The sequence below is a fragment of the Pinus tabuliformis genome, chromosome 2_2, assembly GCF_031772625.1.
Source record: "Pinus tabuliformis cultivar Carrire ecotype Pingquan chromosome 2_2, CPIR1, whole genome shotgun sequence".
Taxonomy (NCBI): Eukaryota; Viridiplantae; Streptophyta; class Pinopsida; order Pinales; family Pinaceae; genus Pinus; species Pinus tabuliformis.
In genome coordinates, this window is record NC_142300.1 from 520,098,721 (window position 1) to 520,114,769 (window position 16,049).

A 16,049-nucleotide genomic window follows, 5' to 3' on the forward strand; every position below is an offset into this window, starting at 1 on the left:
CCACCAAATGCTTCTTAATATAGGTCTTCAAAATTTACATTAATTAAAAAGGTCCAACTTCTAATATTTTCAGCACCAATTGAAGGAGGCTCCAACCTAAAGGAAGCTCCAACTCCCTGATTTACTAGCTCCAACTTGAAGGATGCTCCAACGCCCTGATTTACCAACTCCAACTAAAAGGAAACTCCAACACCCGAGTTCACCATCTCCAAATAGAAGGACGATCCAACGCCCTGTTTTTATTAGCTCTAACTGAAAGGACACTCGAATGTCTTGTGTTGGCTCCAACTTTCTCTAGCACCACCCTGCCACCTTGAACTATTCTCAGGCTCTAACCTAAAGGAGAATCTACTCTCCTACCTTACATCACCTTACCACTATATTCATCAAGCAGATCATGTTTCACAATTTTCAAAATAGATCCACCTCTACTTCTTCCATATGGTCCATAGCCAATTTAATTTCTGCAATACAATTATTTTGTTTTGAAACCCTAACACTTCTCAAATATATCACTTGCTTCAATGTACCAACAAAAGGGGCAATTTACATGACCCCACATCAATATATCAACCTTGGAACTTCTTGTCAACAAACTTTAACTACCCATATGGACATCATCAACTATTGCACTCACTTTGTAGTCAAGTCTGATAGTAGAAATATTATTTTCATAACAACAAGCCTTATGTAAACGTATCAACCCTAGCTGGCAACAAAATGTTCTCAACAATACATTGACTGGATAGAAACATTGTAAACCCTGGGCAACAAACTATAATGTAAATCCTTTTGTTGCTTTTGATAATGATGAGGTTGTTGTGCTAAGTATATCTGAATTTAATCATTGTTTAGATTAGACAATATAAATGGCAATCAAATTTTATGTTATGCCTCGGAGATTTATTCAGATTAGACTATATAACTAGAAATCAATCAAACATAGTACCCTTGCAAGCTTCAAATGTACAATCAAATCCAAAAACTTTAGTTCTGATCTTTGTTTTGTTGATGAATAAAGTGCCACTAGAAGCTAATATGTTATTGTACTGAATAAAGGAGCTCTTAGTGTTGCAGATGTCAATGCCTTAAGTAAACTACCCATATTATAAATTTTAGACTTCTAATGTGAAGCTCAGAATTCCTTCTTTTCAATGTTACACTTGGATCATAAAGGAGACCTCAATTTATCCATCATAAGCATTAGTCCTTGTCTCATACAATAATTGACCTCTGAGGATTTTACAAACCTCTGAATTAGGGCTTGATCAAAAGCACATCAACTTACCTTAGTCACACCTCAAAAGAGTTTACAAAACTATCTTAGGACAAATGATTTGATCCAGTGATTAATTTTGTACTTCAATTAAGTTCTGGAGCAAGACTCAAGGGACTTCAAGATAATCATCAATTCATAATCAACGAGCAACATTAGATGAAAGTGATAAGCATTGGAATATACTTTAGGAATGATTTGGATTGTTTCTTTGTATTAGCCACAACAATTACTATTGTAGACCATAGCGTAGTGATTTTTAATTACATCGAAAATTTTGCAACATACACGGATATTTGAGTTGAGATGATCACTGAAATTATGTCAAAGACTATAGAAAAGATTTCCCATTGGGCCGAGTAGGCATGGGTTCAAGTCTGATGTTTAATCAAACCTTAGTAATCCAAAATAAATCCATAAAAGTGGCCGAGAAAATACTTTTGAAATAGCCTCAAACTTTGCCTCAATTCTGAGCTCAAATACTCTTAGAGACAAAGTTCATTGTTTGCGCATAAACTCCAGAAGTATCCTTAGACAGGCTACTCAAGAAGAAATAGATTAAAGGATGTCCTTGCAAGCTTAGCTTCAACAAATTTTTAGACTTTACAACCACATAAATATGCACTTAGATAGGCCTGAAATGTTGAACTAATATCCACCAAATTATCTTAGGAATAGACTCAGATTAGTCCTATTACAGTGGAAACAAATACCACAATTGCATCATACTTGTCACAAATTAGATCATAAATTTTTCTCCTTTTAAATTACAGATAAGGATCTAAGTTAATTTGTTGAGTGAGTATAACAAGACTTTAAAATTTTGAAGGAATGTCCATGGAATGAGGTCATCTTCAGCAATATTTTTTCAAACCATGCTAATGTAGTTATACCCATGAGTTGCCTCAGAGATGCAACAAAACACCTTGCAGATTCGACCTTTGAAACCCCAGCAAAGCCATTACAAAAGAAAACAAAGAGAACCCATAGAATTATTTCTAAGCTTCGACCTCCTTCACAGGATATGCGAGACTACCCAAGGACCACAGACATATATGAAAAGATCAGATGTTGAAAAATATCCATTTAGGTGAATAGAGACACCTGATATAGTGAAGAGCAAGGCTTGTATTTTGACCGACTTTGCAAATAGGAGGGAAATATGAAATTTGAAATTTGAAATTTATTTTTGGAGCCAAAAAAAATATGGACGATCCATAATAAACCCCCTTTTCTTTGACTTTGACTAGGCCCCTTTAATTAAATTTATCAAATAAATGAAATTCCTTTTAAAGATTGCACATATTTTAATTAATGCAACACTTGTTTTGTGGGCCATGCTTAATGTATTTTTTTCAACAATGAGGATCAATTTGATGTGACCATTTCAAAATACTTTCATGACCATGGTTGGGGATTTTATCTAGAAAATGGGTTTCAATACTTCGATAAGCCATATCTCCTTAACCGAGAGGACCTACATGACATGCGACATACCGTTAGAATCATCCTGAAAAGGAGAGTCAAATGAATATTGAGCCTAAACCAATTGATATTCTCACCCAAATTCCTCATCAATTGTGGGGCATCTACGGCTTCTTGACCATTGGAGCTTCAATCAATGCAATCTAGACAAATTTTAAGAGCATTGAAGAACCGACATTGGTATAAATGATAACACCATTCAACATCATCACATTTTCCCTACCAATATGAATGTAATGGATTATGGACTAACACTTAAACTCTCACTTTTATGTGCATGTCTCTTTTTTACAAATGGAACTCGATAAAATCACTTTATGAACTTAGGATGAAATATGTGCATTTTTAAATTAGACATATTTTAATAATAGCTTAGCCCCCTAGTATTAAGCCCTTAATAATGTATCCCTTACCCCCACCCCCCCTCCCACCCCTTCACACTTGTGGATTATTAAACCCCCATACTCTTATGTCTAAATTGGTTTGCAGTAGTGGTGCATTATATTAATATTTGTGTGATTACATGTTTACATAACTAGGCTTGTTATAATTTTAGCACATTAGCTCACTGACCTAAAATCACACAGGCACTCTAGCCTCAAAATCATATGAACGTATATGTCGATTTGAAAAAATGTGTAGATGGGAACAGTAGCCCCATAACATTGCCTAACTCTCCATCCTAAACATGATATGTACATCACACACACATGGGTTATCCTAGGAGTGTTCTATTCCCCTCCACCTTATTTATTTATTTATGATCCTTAGGGAATTATATATAGTTGTAAACAAAAAAAAACTATTCTAAAAGATGAGGGTACTCCTCCTTCATGGCATCTTCATGTTCTCAAGTGGCATCCTTAGGACCAAAATGTTTCCACTACACCATTACCAAGGTGATAGATCAATTCCAGAGCACCCTAAACTTACCATCCAAAACACCAACTGGCTAGAACTAAAAGTCTCTCTGAGGCTCCACCTAAATCATATTCCAGTAAATTACATGAATAGCATCATAAAATAATTTCCAAGTAATGAAATATGAAACACATTATGAATATGCATGGATGTTTGCAATACAATCCTACATGAAATTGGGCCAATCCTCTCTAGGATTTTAAATGGCCCACAAAATCAGGTTGCCAACTTTACATAACTTCCCAAGTTTAATGGTCTCGTATTAAACTTTACTTTCACAAAAACATGGGCACCAAATTTGAATTCACTATTTAACTTCTTGTTATCTGATTATATTTTTTGCATATCAGGAGTGACATTTAAGTTCTATTTGATTTTCACCACCTCCACTTCCATTTCTATGAGAAATTATGGACTAACAATGGCCATGTTTACTAGATTTTTCTGACTCACAAGTGTGTTTAATTTTCTACCATACAGGGCCTCAAATGGACTCATCTTCAAGAAGCTTGATATCCATTTTTATGTGAAAAATCCACCAAGTGCAAATACTCTTCCCATTGTGATGGTTTGTCCATCACATACATCCTCAACATCTCCTCAATCATATGATTAACCCTCTTTGTTTTCCCATATAATTCTAGATGATATTTTGTATGCAAATTCAAATTGGTTCCAAAGACTTTGAATAAACATTTCTAAAAGTTTGATGTAAACTTGGGCTTCCTGCCTAAAAGAATTGCCTTAGGCACAACATGTAGCTTAGCAATTTCCTTCATATAAATTTCAACAATATTTTTTGTCTTCTGTGTTGAATTCACTAGAATGAAATTTTTTGCCTTGGTAAACTTATTTGTTAGACATTGGATAAATCAGTGCTCCCTGTGTGTTTCACAACATGTTCTTAACTGCCTCTGGTGGATCTGTTAACTCTAGCAATGCATCCATTTACTAACATCAATGGGTTTTGGTGTAACAACAATCGTGATTCCAACAATTTGTATCTGATCCAAAGGCATCGAGTTTGAATCACACCCAACTCATGTTGGGGGGTGGGGGGAGATTGTTAGACATTGTATAAACCAACGCTCCTCGTGTGTTTCGCAACATGTGCTTAATCGACTTTCGTGGATCCGTCAACTCTAGAAATGCATCCATTTACTAACACCTGTGGATTTTGGTGTAACATAAATCATGATTCCAACATTATCCACCACTACCATGATGGAATCATGCTACCTTAATGTCATGGGTAAGTTTGTAATGAAATCAATAGAAAAAGTTTCTCATTTCCACTTAGGAATGGGCATTAGCTATAACAATCCAACTATATTTCTATGATCAACCCTAACCATTTTGCACTCCAAACACATATCTATATAATTAGCTACTTATTTTTCATACATGGCCAAAAGTATTTGAGTTTTCACAGTTGAAATTTTTTTCTAGTACCCTAGGTGTTTAGCATTAGCTACTTTGTGCATCTAACCTAGCACTACACCTTTTAGCCTTTAATAATTTAGCACATAAATTTTTCCTTTATACATGATAATCCAATCCTCTTTTAGCTCATAATTCCTATACTTTGGCTATATATTACCTTGTTGTATCCATGTTGTAGCTCTTCTTTTATTTTCATGTACTGTTGATATGAATTTTCAACCTCAAAGGTATTTCTTTTTAAATTATACTTGCATATACTTATCGTTATAGAATATGGTATATGCACCCTTTTACTAAGGGCATCAACCACCTAATTTCCTTAACCTTTATGTGCTTGATTTCAAAATCATAATTAGCCAGAAATTCCCGCGATCTAATTTTGTTGGCATTCAAAGTTGGTTTTCCAAATAAGTGCTTCAAATTGTTGTGGTTTATTCTCAATTTGAGTATTTTTTCCATAAGGCAATGCCTCCACATTTTCAAGCCATGTATGATGATTTCCAACTCTAAATAACGAGTGGCATAATTTCTCTCATGCTCCTTTAACTTCCTTAACTCATTACATATTACATGTCGATTTTGCATTAGGTCTCCTCCAAGCCATTCCTTGTGCACATTAGTGCACAAAATAAACTCTTGATTTCGATCAGTTGTCATTAATATCATTGACTTCCTAATAACATTTTCAAATGTTGAAAGGCCTTTTCACATTCATGAGACCACTGAAATTTCACACCCTTATTTTTCAAACAAGTGATAGGAAGTGTTATTTTCTAAAACCCCTCAATAAACCTCTGGTAGTAGTCTACTAATCCTATGAAGGATTTTACCCTAGTCACATTTTTTGGTGTTGGTGATTCTTTGATTGCCTTGATTGTATTTGGCTTTACTGAAACCCCTTTCTTAAGATGATATTGCTCAAATAATGATTATAATTCTTGTAAAATGTAACATTTACTATACTTGGCATAAATTTGATGCACTTTGAGTACCTGCAACACAATCCTTAAATATTGCTCATGTTTTTCTTTAGATTTTGAGTACATTAGAATGTCATCTAAAATAAAATAACAAACTTGTCTAAATAATTCTAGAAAATGTCATTCATAAGGCACACAAAAGCACTAGTGCATTAGATATTCCAAATGGTACCACCAAAAACTCGCAATGTCCATATCAAGCTCTAAATGTTGTCTTGTTGATGTCCACTCCTTAATTCTTACTTGATGGTATCATGACATCAAGTGAATCTTCAAGAATCCTTTAGCTCCCCTTATCTGATCAAATAATTCATCTATCCTTAACAAAGGATACTTGTTCTTCATTATTATCTTACTCATCTTCCTAAAATCTATAAATAACCTTAATATGACATATTTCTTTCTAACATGTGGAACTAGCGCACCAAAAACTCGCAATGTCCATATCAAGCTTTAAATGTTGTCTTGTTGATGTCCACTTCCTTAATTCTTACTTGATGGTATCATGACATCAAATGAATCTTCAAGAATCCTTTAGCTCCCCTTATCTGATCAAATAATTCATCTATCCTTAACAAAGGATACTTGTTCTTCATTATTATCTTACTCATCTTCCTAAAATCTATAAATAACCTTAATATGACATATTTCTTTCTAACATGTGGAACTAGCGCACCCCAGGGAGACACACTTGGGTGTATGTATACCGTCTTTAAAAGATATTCCAACTATATTTGTAATTTCTTAAGTTCTTATGTGCTCATATTATATGGTGTCTTAGACGTTGGGGAAACTCTAAGTACCAAATCTATAATAAAAAAATCAATACTCTTTTAGGGGGTTAAACCTGGTATCTTGGAAAATACATCTTCAAATTCTTTAAGTATCTAATGATCTTCAAGGCTTGATACCTAGTCCTTCGCTTCCTCTTCCATGTGAGCTACATAAATTTGGCACCCTTTTGTAAAATTCTTTGTCAATTATATAGTTGATATTTCCCTAATATAAAATGGTCATGGAATCCCCTATACGTGTCTTTGTTGCCCTTCTTCATTGAGTAAAATGAATGCCTTATTATAACAATTTAGGATAACATGATGTTTTTCTAACCAATCCATACCAATTAGACAATCATATGAACCTAGTGGTATGATGTTCATATTTTCCCTTATGCAAATACCATTCATGTTAATCTGGCATTCTTTTACTTGCTTAATTAGCATTCTATTAGCCCCCTAGCAAACTGAACCAACCAAGTCCTTCCATGCTTAGTTTTCTTTAAATTAAATATTTCAATAAATTTGGGAAAAATGACTATGGTTAGATCCAAAATCAATTATAATGGCAATGGGTTGGTTATTTATCATTACGTTCCACTTCAATCATTAAATTTATTATTTGAATTTAATTTAATAATAAAATAAATTTTGTAAAAGTTTAAAATTTTGCTAATAATATAATTATTCAAAATTAATAATATAGTTTTTCTAAAATTTAAAATTATCAATAATATATTTATTAAAAAATTAATTATTATTTATAGAAATTAAGTTTAAATTAAAAAATAATATACATTCCATTGCTAAAATAAAATCTAATTAATATAAATATATATTTTACAATCAAATATTTTTAACTTATCATTTTAACATTATAATAGTTTATAATAATAAAATGTATCTTTAAAATATCAAAAAAAAATTGTGATTAAAAACCAATATAGATCAATTTTAATCATAGTCTTATTAGGCGTCGAGAGGGATTAATTTCTTGAAATGCAAATCTCTTTTAAAGTGAAAACCTTAAAGAAATATTTGCACCTCCAGAGATTTGATCTGTCTCAATTTAACATGGATCTATATTGATTATTGGTATTGTTGAAAAAATGTAGCAAGAAAGACTCAATTTTACTTTAGCCTTAGTCAAATTGAATAAATCGAAATTCCACATCAACGGTACAACTTGGAGGCAATTAACTAGTGTGAAATGACTCTTGTCACTCAGTTAGCTCAGTAAATTCGAGTTAGAGGGCTTAGAGTCCAGTTATGCATGTGTGATTACTAAAATTTAACAATTTATTTTAGTTATTTTAAGTTGTGTTCATATAATTAACCTCTAACTATTGTTGGAGTCAGTTGTGCAGTAGGACAGTAGTCTAACTCATAGATTTGTTAGTTAATTGATCAATTGGCCCAAAATAACTAGTGCATGCAAGGAATTTGAGTTCCTCAGCCGAAGTGGCAATGACAAGGCAGTGTAGCAGTAGTTGTAAACTAGTTTGAGTGTACAGGTATTGCATGGGATCAAATGATCAATCCTTGGGAATTATACAATTATTTTCGAGGAAATTCCTAAAGAATAGGGGCTAATTTCCTCAGGATTTGCACAAGGAAATAGGGGCCTTTGTGAGCTGATATTTGGCTAAGTGTTGACCAAAGTTGTTCATTGAGCAGAGAGAAAATTTATTCTTTTGCAGGTTGAGCTATGAGTTGGAGCAATCAATTGCAATAGTTTATCTATTCATATTATTAATGCATAGAGACTTGAGGGGTTTTTCCCAGTTGATTTCCCCTAGAAATCACTGTGTATTTGTGGTTTTTCTTATTGCACGTCTATGCATGTTTTTCTAAATTGTGAATTTCATTCCGCAGATCGATAGAGTAGAATTGTGTCTCTTGATTTAGATTAAATTTATTGAGAAGTTACAATTCTATCAAATTTCTACATGGTATGAGAGGTTTAGAATTCACATTATAACCAATTTTTCAAACTTGTCTCTCAATAATTTCAAATTTGCAGACTTCTTGCAGCAGTTTTTCTTCAAGATCGTGAGAATGTCTTTCAACGGACTAATATTAGAGTATGCCCTAGAGGGTAACTCGAATTTCATAGCCTGGAAGGATCGAATGGAAGAAGTGATTGATGACAATGGTGTGTTAGATTATGTTAAAATTGGCATTGCAAAACCTCCACAATCATTTGCATAGCAATTATCCTAATGGAAGAAGGATGTTGCAAAGACCAGGAGAATTCTTCTGGAAGGTGTGCAAGACCATGTGGTCTCAAATATACATGGCAAATAGACACCATCTACTATATGGAAGGAAATGACTTAGCTTATCGAAAATAGCAGTGACCATAGAAAATTGGCCCTGAAAGACAAACTTTGAAACATTAAGATGCAGAAGAATGATACTATTCTGCAGTATCTCTCCAGATTTACACAAGTTCAGGATGAGCTTGGAGGGGTTAGGGTGACTATTTTAGAAGATGACCTGGTGAGCCTAGCTCTTCTAGGCCTTCCAAAATCCTGGCACAGTTACAAGGACTTTGTGAATGGAAGGGAAAAATTATCGAATTGGGAAAGGTTGTGGTTTTATTTGGTTCAAGAAGAGTTCAGGAGATATAATAGGGATGGAACATCATCCAAAGTTGAGGATGAAGAAAATTGTGTATTGGTTGGAAAGGGGAATAAGGGAAAAGGGAAGAAGACCTAAACAAAACCTGAGTCCAGCCAAAATAATGCAAATAAGAAAGACATGAGTAAGATCAAATGTTTCCACAGCCACGAACTCAGGCACTATGCAACAAAATTTCTGCACATGAAGTCTACCAAGAAGCCTTCATGAGAAGCAACATGAGAAAAGCAGGTGAAGCACTAACTTCACAGTTCGAATTATACTTCACCCTAATAGCATGCATGGCCATTGATGAGTCTCATCAATAGGTAAACTATATGGGTCACGATGCCACTCTCCAGCCTATTAATTTGACTTTTCTCACATTTATTTACATATTTTGTTATATTTTTCTTAGTGAGAGAGTAAAGGTGAGTTGCTATGTCATGTGGCCTAATGTGTGTTAAATGCAGGAATTGGAGCAGTTTTGGGTTGACTCAAGTGAAGGAACTCGAAGTAGGCAAGCAAGAGATATTTTAGGAGTTGGTCTCCCTCAACTCCTAAAATCATTTGAAGATTCCTCCACTCTATATCATCATCTCAGTGTCATTGGCAGCGAAGCAAACCGATTTCATTGGCAGCCAAGCCAGTGACAGTCAAGGAAGAGTTATTCTCTAGTTAGGGAGATGTTGGTAGCTCTAGTTTTGTATAAATAAGAGAGCCAAGGGACTCATTAGGATTCGATTTTTTGTTGTAGCCAAGAGGCCATTTTGATCTAAAACATTTTGATTGTTATTGTTATGATGTACTTGACACTTTTATGATAATAAAAAATTATTTTTGATCCAACACTGAGTTGACTCAGACGGCTGAAGCTCTTGGGTTAGGGCCTAACCCTAGCAACAAAAGTTCCTCTTTTGTAGTTGTATTCTTAGCTTAGAATGATAGTTAGCTGCTGAAGTTTATTTATGTTTTTTTGTTTAGCTTAGCAAATTACTTGAATTGTTTCTTAACCTTGTTTCCATTAGTTTAAAGAGGTATATTAGTATTTCAGTTTAGTGAAGGAAATTATACTAGAAAATCTTGTGACAATGGCCCCTATCTCATCTCCCTCATGGGATCATGATTAGAGGACCCCACTCTCACAGCCCCAAAAACAAAGTTTGTCTTTTTTTATTGCATAGATTGAGTTTCATTCTTAGCTAGATAAATGTTTATGATTTATTGGAAGCATCTACAGTTGTTATCTTGTTTTCTTAAGGTTTATGTAGCTTAAAAGGCAATCCATTTCATATATCTAGTCCTTAACAATAGATATATCAGCTTTCTCAAATTCAACTCATATTTTCCATGTGGACATGTAGTGATTTATAAATGAAAAGAGAAACAGGTTTTATTGCAGGGATTGTTGATCTGCAAGAAGGGACTCCTCCAACCAGCTTCACCTAGGTCTTCTCCACCTTCTGTCGAGGCATACCAGCCCATAGTCTGAACCTCTGTTTTCCAGCCACCATGAGCAAGTTACCTTAGGCAAATCTGACCTCCTTGGGGTGTTAGGCTTGGCCTTGGGCATTGTTCACCTTCCTTACACATTCTACAACTTTCATGCACCCCTCCAACACCTCATATCACTATTCTTACCCTCCAAAACCTCTCAACTAACTTTATGTAGTAGTTCAAGACATCCTGTAGCAGATCAAGACATCTTGTAGCAGTTTCTTGTAGCAAACCTGTAGCAACCTGTTTTGACCCTGTTTTGACCTAAAATGATAGGATAGCCTAGTATAGGAGTAGGTTATCCCCTCATCTTGGACTCCATGACCAAAAGTGCCACCTAAACCAACTTTCCCATTTTGTTCCCTCTTACAAGATCAAATAGCATTAGCTTTTATATTTCTGAAGTTAGCAATTAAGACTTTTTTTGCAAATGTGAATGAGATAGTTAATGCATGCATGTTTGAATTCTGAGATGATAGAGTAACTTTCTATTTTCAAGCAGTCCTGATAGCTAGATGATCAATTGCAAGATTATCATAGTTACTTTCTGCAAGTAATTCGTGTCATTTCATAGCTAGATGATTTATGACATTTCATAGCATTTACCATTTAGCAGCTTTCATTTCCTAAATAGACAAGCATTTACTTTCCTTGCACTATAACAAGCTTTACATTCACTGTGAGTAGTCATACTCCCTTTAGTTCAATAGAGGATTTGTTTGGAATCCTAATGGTCAAGTGCCCTAGTTGAGAAGTGACATGAGTAGAATGATGCATCCATTGTGTATATAGCACTATCACCTCCGATTTTGTACGAAACCCCGCATTGATAAAGTAAAGTTGGTAGCCCTAGGAGTTGCAGCATTCTTGTTGCAATACTGAGGCTCATCACTTTTGGTGTCGTCACCGGGGAGGTGTCTAGGTAGATGTAGTTTTTTCCTTTCTTTCTAATTTGCATTTAGTATGTAGATGTTATTCTGCTTTCCTTTCTGTTTTACAATTAATTCTGAAAAATAGATAAAAAGAAAAAAATTGTTCATGCCTCATAGGAGTAGAGACAATTTAGGTAAATTCTTTGCCAAATACCCCCACACCATCAAATAGTCAACCTTTCCTCTTCTTCGGTGACTATCAACTTCCCTCACTAAATGTAGGGGAATTAGAGGTTCCATTAGGTGAATAACCAGAGATCTTTGAAGAACCTATTGGGGAATAAGAAGAATAAACCATTCCACACACTTACACCATGGCTGAAAACAGAAATGAGGGTGATTTTCCCATTATAGAGACTAATGGAGATGCTAGGATGAAGAAAATAAGCCCCTCTACCCTTCCTCACTTCCATGGCTTAACCTTAGAGGACCCTGATGCCTTTTTGTTTGAGTTTGTTGTCATTTGCAGAACTTGTGATTATACCTTTAACGACCAAAAGTTGAAGTTGTTCCCATCCACCCTTAAGGATGCAGCCTTGCGTTGGTTCATGGGTTTACCTGGGGACAACATCACTACCTGGGCTCAAATGCAGCAAGCCTTCAACAACAAGTACAGGGACTATTGTAGGTCCAAAGACACCAAAGAGTAAATCTTTAGAATGACCTTGGGACATGATGAATCCTTGGAAGATTATGAGGAAAGGTTCCAACTTAGTTACAAAAGGGCCAGATGCACCCTTGATCATGAATCACTCAAGTTAGTCCTTCTTAGAGGAATCAGGGAGGACATTCTGGAAACCCTAAACATGTTGTCTGGAGGGGACATTTATCAGCTATCTTATGATGATATCAAGATAGTTTTCAACCATTCTAGGGTTGCCAGAAATAAGGGTAGGGCTAGTCAAGCTTTGGCCAGTTCCTCTTCCTCCAACACATCTATCAAGAGTGAAATTGGAAACATGTTGGAAGACTTTAAAAGTGAAATGTTGCACACCCTTTCTCTACAAATGGACACCATGCAGATCAAGAGGAAGCAGGAGGAAGCAGAGAGAGCCTTAGCTATCTTTTTCCCTAGATGCACTAGAAGGCACCCTAGAAATGAATGTCCATTAAATGTTATAGAGGTCTACTCAGTCTGTGAGGAAATCCATTCCACAGATAAGTGCCCTTCTTTGCTTGGATTGAAGGTTGTATACCAAGGGGCTGAAGGTGGGGCTGAACAAAGGAGTCCTCAAGGACCTCAAGGACCTCGACCATACTAGCAAGGCATGCAAGGGACATCCTATTACTATTACAATCACAATCAGAAATAATTTGTTCCCCCTTGGTGTTCTCCTGCTCATCCTCCATGGTCCACACCTTCTACTTGGTCTTATGCACGTCAATACCCTTCCCAACCTACCAGTCAGTCATTTCAGCCATACATCCCCCCACATCCTCAGTGGAATACCCCATAACAAGGTTGGAGGCCTCGATTCAACCAACCTCCAACCTTACTACCTCCACCTCAATCTCAACCACGGATTGTTCATCTTGCTCCACCTACGAAACCTCATATGCCTACTCAACCAAATCGAAACTCAAACAAAAAATAGGCACAATAGGACTATAGTGGAGAGACATCCTACCCTGCCTATGCTATGGAAATTCAAGAAATCAACCTCAAGTCTGGAAGAGTGCTTCCAGATAACCAACCTCCATCTCCACCTCAGGAGCTTGAAGAGGAAAAGTAAGAGAGTGTTCCTAGAGGCAATACACCTCCTTTTCCTTAAAGATTGATCCATCCTAGTTAGCACACCCCAGAAGAGACTACCTCTCATGGAAATGGTCATACGTTTGAATGACTTACTTAACGCAGTTGAATCCCAAAAAATGATATCTAATATAATGCACTGCGTAAATCCCCCATACTAAAATGAAAAAATTGTGTTAAAATCCCACTCCTCCAAGCCATCAAGGATGTTCCTATCTACAAAAAACTAATCAAGGAGAAATGCTTCAAACATCCTGGGAGGAGAAAGAAATACACCCCTACCATTAATGTCATTGGACAGTTATCTGACTTAATGTTGGGGAGAGTGATTTTCTCAAAGTATCTAGACCCTGGAAGTCGTGTGGTAGATGTACATATTGATGGCATCATTGTCCCCCGCACCTTGATTAATCTTGGGGCTACCATCAATGAAATGACCAAGGAGACCATGCTCAAACTAAATCTAGAAGGATCCTTAAGAAAGACCAAAACAGTATTGCAACTTGCAGATAGACCCATAGTAGCTCTTGAGGGAGTTGTTGAGGATGTGATGGTCTCTATTGATTCCTAGGAGTACCATATTGACTTCTTAGTTCTCCAACCCAAGACCAAATTCAATGGTTATCCTCTTATCCTTGGAAGGCCATGGCTAGCCACTGATGATTCTTACATTAGTTGCAGAGTTGGGAACATGACCATTAAGAATGGGCATTTGTCCAAATAGTTGGTTTTGTAAGCTCCTTCTCAACCATCCCTAGAGCATGAATTACCCTTATGGTTGGAACAGGAGGAGGAAGATGAAGTATACCATACCACATCCTACCCAATCTGTACCCTAAATGCTATTATAGGAGGGGGGGCAACTTGATGAAGATGATCTCATTGTTCAAATCCTCCAGAACCAACCCCCCAACACCATGCCTCTTGATGAGCTGGTGAAGAAATATGAAGATAACCCTTGGACTGATTTGTGCCTAGTTGACTCAAGTCCTGCTCATATCAGAATCGTGGAATTTGGTCCATCTAAAATGTTGAAATTCGACCCCTCTCTCTTAGCCCATCAAGAAGAGAAGTTGCGCAACACGTTGAGAGAGCACTTGGATTCTTTTTCCTGGAGCTATAAGGAAATGAAGGGAGTGCATCCTTCGGTGTGTACTCACCACATATACATTAAGGAAGGATGCAAACTGGTGTGCCAACCTCAGAGGAGAATGAATTCAGTCCTCAAAGACATAGTCAAAGAAGAATTGTAGAAGTTGTTGGATGCAGGGTTCATTTACGCCATCTTAGATAGTGAGTGGGTGTCTCCTCTAGTTTTTGTCCCAAAGAAGAATGGAAAGTGGAGGATATGTGTGTATTATAGAGAGCTAAACAAATCCACTAAGAAATAACATTTTCCTTTACCTTTCATTGATTAATTCTTGTATGGTCTTGTAGGGAAGAAGTTATTCTCTTTCCTGGATGGATTCAGTGGTTATAATCAGATCCAGATTGGCCCAGAGGACCAAGAAAATACCACCTTCACTTGTCCTTGAGGTACCTTTTCTTATAGGGTCTTTCCTATTGGATTATTTAATTCCCTTGCCACTTTTCAAAGGGAAGTTCTAAGCATCTTTGTTGAGCTAGTCCACGACTCTGTAGAAATCTATATGGATGATTTCACTCCTTATGGGTGTGACTTCCTGGAGGCTCTCTCTAAATTGGGGAAAGTATTAAATAAGAACATTGAAATGAACCTATCACTTAGTCCTGATAAGTGTGGATTCTTAATGAATGCAGGGATAGTTTTGGGTCACTCAATATCCCAACAAGGACTACAAGTGGACCCAAATAAAATTGCCATCATAAAAAGGGTCCCTACTCCTAAAAAGCAGAGAGATTTCAGGAGTTTCTTGGGCTTAGCTAGATATTATAGGAGATTTATCAAAGACTTCAGTAAAGTAGTCTCACCATTGTTTGGACTGCTGGCCAAGGACTTTGAATTTTGTTGGTCAGAAAGTTGCCAAGAGGCCCTAGAAATCTTGTAGGACAAGTTGAATATTGCACCCATACCTAGAGGCCCAAATTGGGCTCTTCCTTTCCACATCCATGCTTATGCATCTGAAAAATGTTGGGCATGGAGCTTGATTATCTTCTGCATTCAAAGGTCTCAGCCGAATGTATACCCCAGGAAGACTATACACCCCTCCACGTGGGGGGGTGTGGGGGGGACTTGTCCCCCTAGCGGGGGTTCAGGAGGGCCGATCCCCCCCGGCTGGGGGGTCCGGGGGCCAACGGTCCCCCGACGGGGGTTCGGGGGCAGCGCCCTCGAAGCTAAAAATAGATGTAAAATTTCCTTGTAAAAGTCTAGTAATTTCTAGTCAA